The sequence below is a fragment of the Sceloporus undulatus genome, chromosome 3, assembly GCF_019175285.1.
Source record: "Sceloporus undulatus isolate JIND9_A2432 ecotype Alabama chromosome 3, SceUnd_v1.1, whole genome shotgun sequence".
Taxonomy (NCBI): Eukaryota; Metazoa; Chordata; class Lepidosauria; order Squamata; family Phrynosomatidae; genus Sceloporus; species Sceloporus undulatus.
In genome coordinates, this window is record NC_056524.1 from 161,029,532 (window position 1) to 161,040,999 (window position 11,468).

An 11,468-nucleotide genomic window follows, 5' to 3' on the forward strand; every position below is an offset into this window, starting at 1 on the left:
AGTTCGAAAGCATGCAAATGCAAGTAGATAAATAGGGACCACTTCACTGGGGAGGTAAACAGCATTCTGTGCAGTCATGTTGCCACATGATCATAGAGTAGCCTCTGATAATGCTGGTTTTTCAGCTTAGTAACAGTGATGAGCACCACCCCCTATGGTTGGACTCAACTTGACAACTTTGTCAGCAGGTAATACCTTTACTTTTACCTTCATTCAACTGTATACTCACTTTGTACAGCTTATTTATATATTGCTTACTTGCTTTCCTCCACTGAAGATGAGCTCTCTTCCTCCCTGGTCTTTTCCTTCCTACTGTGTTTTCACAACAGCCCTGTGAGGCAAGTATGGCCGAAAAAGACGATCGGCTTAAGATCGTCATGTTGTAAGGTTAATGACTAGCAGGATCAGATTATTTGAAAGACTGTATCTTCCATATGAAACTGTCTGAGGCTGCTGCCACACTGCAGAATTACCATATATACTCAACTATAAGTCAACCTCATGTATAAGTCAAGGGCAGGCCTTGGGACCAGAATTACGGATTTTGCTATGACCCGTGGATAAGTAAAACTTGGGGGATGTAATAAAGGATGTAAAGGAAGAAGCAAAGGAATGCCAAAGAACTTACAAAATTTCTGCAGGCGTAACTGTGCCCACAGTAACATCTGGATGGATGAGAGAGTAAAGGGGGGGGGTCAATGCTTCTATAACAGTCCAACCCCCTGCCATGCAGGAAATCTCAATCAGAGCAACCCCGACAGATGGTCATCCAGCCTCCGTTTGAAGACTTCCAAGGAGGGAGACTCCACCACACCCTGAGGGAGTTTGTTCCACTGTCGAACAGTCCTTACTGTCAGGAAGTTCCTCCTAATGTTGAGGTGGAATCTCTTTTCCTGCAGTTTGCATCCATTGTTCCACGTTCTAGTTTCTGAAGCAGCAGAAAACAAGCTTGCTCCCTCCTCAGTTTGACATCCCTTCAAATGTTGATAGTGGCTGAGGCCAGAGGAAAAATGGGAGGACAACATACAACACTAATGTTGTAATCCAGCCTATTATTATTATTATTATTATTATTATTATTATTATTATTATACCCCTTTACTGTCTGTTTTTGACATTTATCTCTCCCTTCATTCCTGCTCAGCAGGCTGGGCTCTTCCCAGAGCTCTGAATTGAACTGATGGCTTGCAAAGGTCTTTGCAAATTAGGCCAATGGTTACATGTGTTATGAGGGCCCACCTTTGGGGTGAAAGACCTGATCTAAAGAGTTGTGCTCTGTGGGAGAAGGAGGTATAATTAAAATGCCTAGTAACAAAGACAGTGACATGCTTTTAGTCTTCATTTCAGCAGGGGATGTAGCCTTAGGGGCTTTGAGAAGGAATCAGAGGTGCAATAATTGTGTTGTTCTTGGAATGCAGAGGTCCGTGGGGCATGCTTTGAAAAATCTATATGGTAATATTGTAATATTCATCTGCCTGCAATTTCTTCCTGCTCTCATCTGGCACAGTGTGTGGCATGAGGCGGCCTCTTAAAGGTGAATGCGCCATCAATGTTATGACAGGTGTCAAAGGCTAGACATTTTGAAGACTTTTTGGAAGTGGTCGGAAACATTTCCCCAAGCAAAACTTCACCATTTCTTTTGTGGCATGGTGTGCCTAGCAGAGATGATCCAGACAGTTTTGAATGAGAGCCACAGAGTCTGAAATAAAGCACAGCGGGTAGAAGATGAATTCAGCGAGACCTTGGAACAGTATTAATATCCATGGACAAACCCAAGACACATTCTCTTTCTCTCTCTCTCTCAATTTCTCTCTCTCAAACACACACACACACTTTTTCAAGGTCCTCTCTTTGCCATACAAATACTTCAATACAAATTGAAGTGTTGTGATACCTCATAGATTTTCAATTTAGAAGTTTTATGTTGAAATTACTGGTCTTGCTGGAGGCAGGATAAAGCTGGCATACGCTTAACTCTCCAAGACAGGCTTTGCATGATGCGTCTAAAAAACACACCCATGCAGAAATACACACAGTGTCTCCTTTCTACCTTCTTATATTAATGTTACTTTTTAAAAAATGTCGGTTTACTATGTAAGATCTTGTTTTGAAAAATTTGTCAGCAGCATCTACAACCATAATAGATTGGGTGAATCTGAGCATGCTCAGCCTAAACTAGGAAGGCTTTTCTTGTTGTCAGCTTGCATTGATGGGGATATAAGGGGTGTTGTTGCTGTTGTTTGTAGTGTCTGCGTTCTTGTCTGGATTTAACACCTTTGTGATGTAACTGCTTTGTACAGACTCATGGGACCATAGCCCTTCCGTGATGAACCATCTCATAATAATTCCAGTGAATCCTATGATGTCACTAGCAACTGAGAGTGAAAACACTTGTGTGAGATAGTGTGCATGCAGTTTTAATACTCTTTAAGTCCTATGAACCCTATCATTAAAGTTTATTTTAATCTTTTACTTTGTTTGGAGGAAGTGGTCTCAGGGATGTGTTTCTTATGTCACATTCAGAAGGTTGCACTGGACGACAAACTCAGAAACCTGTAAAGTTCTTGTATTTATCTTTTACATGGACACCGAAAAAACAGAAAAAAGAATAAAGTGAATTTATTTCTTCCACAAATATCCTACTGGTTCCTGCAAAGTTCACCTCTTTTCCTATTTACTTTTGTGGGGTGCAATTTTAGTTTCCCAGGGTGTTAACCCTTTTAAAGGGAAACAAAAATTTGCATCATGCAAGTTAAACTTGTTGGAGTTCAGCTTTCATCAGCAGAACAGTGAAAGTGTGGGTCAGACTATTATTTTAATAGGCCTTCCTAAATAACAAAGACTTACTCATCTGTAGTTTAAAAAACAAATACTAATGGCTTTAATAAATATATGATTAACAAACTAAATCCTATCCCAACTGGTGATGGTCTGGGAAAAGAGATGAAATCTCATCATCTTTAGATAGCAGGAAGATGGGACAGGCTGCTGACTGCATTTACTAGCAGTTTATAATCTTAGGAGAGAGCTGTTAAATTGCCTCTAAGACTGAGTGGCAGGAGCCACATGATAGATAGAATGAGAGAGGGAGAGAGGGAGTCCCTAGCTATATAATGAGGGAAAGGAGAATGTAATGCATACATTATCCAACAACTTTCCTTGCCTGCATACAACTTCTGGGAAAGATATTTCAATAGACTGAAATGCAGTGATATCCATATGCTGAAGATGCTCACTTATATCTTTCAGCAAATGAACCCCTGAATGTGGTTATGTTGATTATGGTGACATTGTCTGTGTAATTGATATGCCACTTTTCTAGCAATGGCAGCAGCAACCACTGTTTTTTTTTTCCTCCTGAAGGATTCTGGTGCTATTATTTCCTTTGAAGGTGGTGCCAATGGGTTATTTTCTCTCACTGCAAATACAGCTCCAGAGGAGGATTTCTGGTATGTGAAGTGAAAAGGAGTGCCATCAAACCCTTTGTTCCATTCAGGGTCCGTTTGTGAAGAGGTTACCACTTTGTAGTTCCCTGACTTTTTGAATGGGCATTGAGTGTGCAAGGTGTGAGGGGAAGATGGCTTGCTCTCCATCTTTTTGAAGATGGGACTCTAGAGAGAGGAGGAAAACCTAGCCTGCCTTGTAACCAATTCATCAACATGCAGAAAAAATAAGTCAGGTGAGATCAAAATAAGTTGTCACTGGACTACAAGGATCCCCAATGTGTCCAGGGACTTCATGTAGACAAACTGGTTTTTGGCTGAGGGAGAACTTTCTTTTCACATACAGTAGTTGAATTTCCCCCAATTGCTTTCTGTCCAAGTGTCAGTTCCCCTCCAAATGTCTTCCCCAGCTAAGTGAATTAGACACCGACAAGACACAACAATTTTTTTAAAAAGATACTCAGCAGTTATATTAGCATTCTGGCAATTTGCTCCTTGCTTTCTATCTGCCATTATTATTATTTTAATCCCACACTGACATCTCAAGAATACAAGGAACAATATGGGAGTTGTAGCCTGAGCAGAATTGGCATAAGATAGTTTTTTTTTGGCTGAAGCAAAATATAAAATGGTACTCTCCTTCTATTCAGTGTACAATTGCCAGCAAAAATTGCAATCCATCATGACAAGAGGATGCATCTTCCATTCAGTGGTGTCACTAAGGTGAGTGTCACCTGGTGATAACTCATGATGTCACCCCCGCATTGACTTCCTACCATACCACATCATACAGAATCCTTAGTAATGCTTTTCTGTAGTAATGTGTTTTGTACTTATTAATTGTAATTCCTGTATATCTCTCAATGGCAGTTTACAGACCGCTCCTTTGGGGCGGCCTGTTCCCGCCACTTTCCCCGTCGTATCGAGGCCTCAGCTGCCACAGCGGCAGCCTCTGAGGCCCCGATCTGCTGCTTTCCAGGCCGCGGGGAAGCACAAAAGGCCACTTCCCCACAGCCTAGAAGGGGTGTCCTGGGGCTTCAATGCCCAAGGACACCCGACGGCGGCGGGGACAAAGAGAAAGGGGCCACTCATCCCCTTTCTGCTTTGCATCACTGGCGCAGCCATCTAAAGGCTGCGCCCAGCGACGCAAAGCTGGAAGGAGCTTCGTATCGGCGCTCCTTCCTGCGCTGCAGAAAAGGCGCCCCAGGCGCCCTCGTGCGGCATGAGGACGTCACTTCCACGCTGCTCTGTTTGGAGGCGGCACGGTCGTGACATCCCAATGGCAGCGCCCATGTGTATAGGGCGCCGCCATTTTGTACGTACTAGGTACATACTAGGATTTGGGCATCCAGAAGGGATGCCCTTTCCTAACCCTAGTACGTACCTAGTACGTACTTTGCGTGCGTCTGGAACGCGCCGAAGTAATGGTAATAGTTGTGACATAAACAAATCGCAAACTTAAAATTATATGCCTAGCTTATTTACATATACAAAGTTTCATGTGGTTGAAGTAAAAATTTGGTAGAAAGTGAGGTTTTTAAAGAAAATCTGTCTGTCTGTCTGTCTGTCTATTTATCTAAATGGCCTATTTTTTCCTCCTCCATCTTCAGCAGTTTAAAGGGACACTGGCAAATGTCACAGTCCCTTTCTGGTAAAAGGGAGATGTTTGGTGTCACCCCCTTAGGATGTTAACTGGTGTGGTCAACACCAACACCCCTCACATCCTCCATATGAAACCACTGCTTGCACCATAAAAGCAAAAGGGAGTGGGATGTTCAAGCCATATGGCACACACAGCTTGGTTCTCCAAGAGAGAGAAACGGCCAGGACAGTCCAGAGTGAATGGCCAAGGAGCTACTATTGTCACTTCCTAAAATTTGCCCTTTGAGGGGGTTGCCTCACTTTGCCTAAGGGTAGGGCCAGGGCCGCTCTGAGCCAGATCAATGTTGTGGAAAAGAGTAAGAAGACCAGAGTTGCTTTGTTTACAAGAGTGGAAGGTGTTCCTGAGTGCTTGTGAGCATAATACATTGGAGGAAGGATGGGGAGATTTTGGCCCTTCAGATACTTTTATTTATAGATATATAACCTGAGCATGAGAAAGCCGGCATGTGCTCAGACAGAAACTACTGGTTCATAAAGCAGCACCACTGTTCCCAAAAGCTAATGACATGCACTGCAAGACAGACATAAGTACACACACAGCTGCTTCTTCCAGGCAGCTATGAAAATCAGACTTTTGTCACTTTGAAACTGATAACCTTACTGTTCAATCACTATACAAAAAAGCTGAAAGAAAGCATTTAAACAATGCTTTAGAAACTGATTTTACTCTCAGAAAATTAGGAAATGTGTTTAAAGTTATTCCTTCAAGGACATCATCATGTGAAAGGCTGCATATTCTCTAAAGAGGGTGCATAAAAATTAGTATATAATTTATTCAATTTAAAATGAAAGGAAATATTTTTATTTTTCTACTTCTTTTTCATCAGCTGCTTCACAGAATGACTCGTCATTAAAATAATATTTAAATAAAACTTTTTTTTTTGAAGATATATAACCAAAATGTTTATTTTTCTTAATTTTTTTCTTTCAAGAAAGTATTTTTCTCACTTTAAATTATCTGCACTGCTTTTATGGCAAGGAATGCAAACTAAAATAAATCTTTATAAATAGATTACTACAGATACTTATCCAAGCAACCTTCTGAACAACTTTAAAAATACCAATCAATGGTTTGATGGAAAATACAAGAAGTCAATTTCCTCTCGCTGGACTTTTCCCAAAGAAAATGTTTTTTCCCCACTCTTTATCCACTTTCTGTCTGAAAAGTTATATGTCCCTTGCTATTAAGTGAATGAATACTTTGCTAAGAAAGAACTGATTCCATCTATTTTATTACAAGAAGCCATGACACACACAAACACTGATGGCTTGATTCAGTAGTTGGAAACCATTATTTTAATGGACAATGAGTACTGGATCACAAAGATGAGTACCCAATGGATCCTAGCCTACATTCCTGTACTGGTTTTTAGAGGGATTTCACTTTAAGAACCCTTTTTATAGTCATCTTGGAATTGTCCACAGAGGCCAAGTAGAACATTCTCCTCTGTCCTCCCTGTGAGCAGACTGGATTAATAGGCTCAAATCCTGGGTTCTGGTGCAAACTGTCTGCATGATATATGGACTGATCCCAAAGTATATCTCTCCCCTTACAACGGTTTAAAAATAAATCACCTTTTGCTCTGGAGGTAATGGAGAAGTTGCAGCAGCTTTGGAGCCAGAATACTCAGGGCTGCTCCTGGAGTATCCTGGCCTGTCCTTGAGAATTTCTGAGAGCTATAAAGTGGGACATCAATATTTTATGCAAATAAATAAGATAAATAAATATTCCCCTTTGGAAATGAAAAGTCCATTCCATTAGACATTGGAAATGTTATTTTTAGATGAAAACTCTCAGAATGCATCAGTTTTGCCTAGTGTTGGTGGGTATCTGGGAATTGTAGTCCAAAAAAGTAACACTCCAAACTCTGTATACAGCCACACCTATTGTGTTTGTGAAGCTGACGATATACAGTAAAGGGGGATGTAAAAGTCCTGCCACAGAACAAATGAGCCAAGGATCTTAGGAGGAGGAATCTGAATGATGGCGGAAGCCGAGTAAAGAAGATGCCAAGATGGGTTTACTCAAGACAAGTGAACATTTGAACTGTTGGCTGGTAGTGAGGGCATAGAAGAGAGAGAAGTTTGCGCATCCCAAATAAGATTCATTCCCCCATGAAATTTTCCTCCAGTCCCCAATTTTATAACACTGCAATGACTTAAAACCTCTATTGAGTATAAAACGTTTAAGCTACCAAAAAAACTGAGCAGGCAAAGTTACGAAGGGAATCTGAATAAAGGGAACGTACGCTCATTGTATTTCTGATCATTGTTGTCTCATTCTCTGCAATGGTAGAAATTTAGGGAAAGATGGAAAATATCATTTCTGTGGGCAAAATTCTTGTGTGGCAGGGATAACACCTTTATTTGCCCTGGAGTAGCGGAAAGCTCAAGGGACACGGAGGCTTAAAAGCTCTAAATATTCACGTTTTAATTTCCATCTGTGGAAATAATAACTGAAATGAATGATCTTTGCACTTTACTGGAAGAGTAAATGGACACAATACTAGATTGCAGTCTTTGCAATCTCTTTTAACAGAGATGAACAGTGTGCGTCGTGATGGATTTTCAGAAGGCTGGCAGTGCATTAATACTTACCAGTGCCCTCTAGAGGACATTAAGGTGCAGAGAGAGCATAAGTGGGCTCCTTCTGAAAAGAAAAACCAGAAGTTTAAAGGGAGAATTCATTCATTGTTAAGGAAGGCGCCAAATATTTTGCACAAGAAATATGTTGACAAGCTAATGAACAGAATTATTCATTTGTCTTGATACATTTATAGCTTATTAATGATTATGCACAAAGTTGGCCTGGCAGCACAATTTTGTAAATAAATCCGTGGTTCTGCTACATTTTAATAGGCCATGCAAATCGTGAATAGATAATTGGCCTTCCTCTCTAATAACACACTTCTTGTATGGCAATTCTATTTTATTTGAGCATTTGCTGTTTGTTGTTATGTGCTTTCAAGCTGACGTTGATTTATAGCAATCCCTACCACAGGGTTTTCTTGGCAAGATTTATTTGGAGGAGGCTTGCCCTTGCTTTCTTCTGACACTGAGAGAATGTGGTTCGCTCAAGGCTGCCCAGTTAGTTTTTGTGCTTGTGTGAAAATTCAAACCCTGATCTCCCAGAGTCCCAGTCCAACATTCAAACCAGCACATCACACCTGCTCTCCTTTCTAAGCGTACACAGTAAATGTGCACACTCTCGCACGCATACACACAAATCTAAGCCTGTGCCCTGCTTTCTATGTCTGCCTAGTCTTCATCAGAGATTTTCTTTTAATGTCAATCCTGTAGCCTTCACATTTGTAACACTTGAAAATGCTTGGTCAATAACGCTTGTTTACTACCTAGGTATAATTATGACTCAACCGGTTAATTTTTTCCTCTTGTGGATGTTGCCTATTAGGTAAAACCAGTGGCATCATCAACTTGTGTTTATTTCCATCCTCTGATCTCTTTTACGTGTATTTTTTTTAAAAAATGTTTGTAGTATAAATGCAAAGGACAAATATACATTAGATGGCTGACTCAACAGAAGCACAAGGGAAGTTATAGCAAATGAAAACTGAACAGCATTTGACTTTCAGTTACATATATGTGTATAATTAGAGATCAGGGTTGACCTGTGGACTGAAAGTGCCTCATATGTTGTTCCTCTGTTTGGACTACAAACCCTCCGAACTAGGGATAGACGACTATGCCTTTTTTTGTTTCTATAGCCATCAAAGATCTTGAAGCAGATGCTCATTCTGTACTTTCCCCTTAAAGGATTAAGAGTTGTTTTCTTTAAATGATTCACAAGTGATATCTAACCCACTTTTAGTTATCAAGAATGCTAAAGAAAAGGCCTCATTCTATGCTAGAGGGGATGTAAACAGATTGGCTCCTATATCCATTTGTGGATAGACTGTGCTAAAGTCAAAACCTTTTGGATAGTGGTTATAAAACAATTTTTTCTTACCACCAACAAACCATTCATTTTTTGTCTCGCAATCCTGTTAATCTATCTATAAAGACAACAGTACATTAAAACACAGAAACCTCATCACCTTCTTTCTGGCTGCAGCAAGAGCAGAAATAGCTGCCTACTGGAAGACTGGTGATCTTGCTCTTGAAAAGTGGTGGACAAAAGTCTGGAATACATGGTTACTTGAACATCTTTTCTACAACATCAGCTCCAGTAATGGACACAAGAAATTACACTCTTTCAGTGAAGATTGGTCAACTTTTCATTGATTATGTTCACACTGGCTCACATCCGCCTTGACCACCATCAGGACATTCAATTTATGGAAAGACATCCTCTGTATATCCTCAAATGCAACATAACAAGACCCTTATAGAATTTGTGCTCATTCTGGACAGTAGTATCCAACACGACCTGGATATCTCATGCCAAAGACAGGGAAAACTCAATTAGGCTACAGAATCTCTGAACTTTCACCAAATTTATTGGTTACATTTATACAGTCTACTTTTCCTTCAATGACTTTGTAGGGGCAGCCATGCTTTCTCTTTCCCTTTCAGTCCAATAACTGAGCTGGGGTATTCCCAAGGTAGCAGAATGAAGGCCTTTTTTAAGGCCTGCATGGAGGCCTTTCTCAGAAAGAAAGCTGAAGTTGGGCAAGTTCTATAATGGGGACTAGACTCGTAATGAAAACAATTTTTCAGAGAACCAGTTTTCAGAATACAGTTGGCCCTTCATATCTGTGGACTAGCAATTTGAGGATTGGAGCATCCACAGATGTGCCCCCCTCCATTATCGTCAACGGTGGCATATAGTCAGTCACATTGATGCAACCACGCACGTGTCAGCATCCATTGACACTAATGAGACTTGAGGTCTCATGTCATTTGGCATCCACTAGTGTGTGTATCCAAAACTGAACTCCCACCGATATGGAGAGACGACTGTAAAATCATCCATTTCCGCCTATGCCTATTTTGTCCTGGACTTCGACTGCCAGAAGACTTTTGAGTCATCTGAAAGAACCACTCCTAATCTGAAGCTACCCTTACAGGATTACAATGAATGTGTAATCACAACACATTTTATTGATAACATTACAGCCCCCATAAATCTATTTTTCTCCTGGATTCTTTGTTTAGCTTGAACTAAAACAAGTGTGTTTCCAGAAGCAAATTATGATAATGTGATTTAAAATGTTTGTTTTGCAAAAGCTAGAATTGTTCCTCTTTTGTTCTTGTAGGCAATGGATTCCCTTTGCATTTTCCTTTTCAACACCTCTAACTAAAGAGCAAGCATGTTGAACCTACCTCTTGCTATAGCGGGGAAGAAAATCAAGCAAAACTGCACAGGAAATAGCTATATATCCATCATGCCACATCATTAAGGGAGCAGACTGATAAAAGGTGTCATTCTAATGCCAGACAGTGAGGTAGATAAATTGACATTGACCCTGAATCACCTTCAGTGACCCATCTTTCTTTAGTGGGGAGGGAATGACTAGATGCAATTTCTATTTTCCAGAAAGATATATTGTCATGGGGAGTGTGGCCAGAGAAAATGTCAACCAGTCTTATTACTGCTTATTTCCTGGTCACTTTCAATTCTCAGACTACTCTGTATTGGAGGCATTACCCTCTTCCCTCCCAGATATTCTTGACAGGGCTGTGGGTTTTCCCCTCCTAACATCTTCACCTCTATTACAGCATTTCACTAAAAGCAGTCTGCTGATGATTGGAATTTATGTGCAGTGGGGAGTTGAGATAATATCATCCTTTTTATAGTTTAATTTTTATTTATTTCACTTATAAAATATACAGCTTTAGTACAGTTTGCTTCATCCACCAATTCTCTACTTTTCTTATCTTACATACATTTTGTTTTATATTTCTGAATTATTATTGCACTCTTCTTACATTGACTTATCTCCAAAGAGTGTTTATTTCCCCCCATTTCTTTTTATTGTTGATTTGATTTCCCATTGATGAACATTGTCAATTTATTCATTGATGCAAGCTCATTTAGTTTTATTGTCAGTTCTTCAACTGAACGACTACCCTCTTCTTTCCAATGTTTTGCGTAAGTTATAACTGGCTTCGTAGTCATATATAATAAGACATTTGTTTCTTGTTGATCTAGTTTGTCTTTTAGTTCGTCTGTTATGTTTAACAAATATAGTTTTGGGCTCATTCTAAAGTCTGTTTGTTATGTGTCTGATATGTTTTTCTGGAATTCTTTTCCAGATTTCTTTAAAGCTTTTTTGCTATGAAAAAATATTCTGTTTGCTTATTTGCATTTCCAACCGTTGTTATTTTTGTTGTTTTGAATCTTTGCTAATTTCGATGGTGACATGTACCACCTTTAATAATTCTCTAGATTCTTTTCAATTT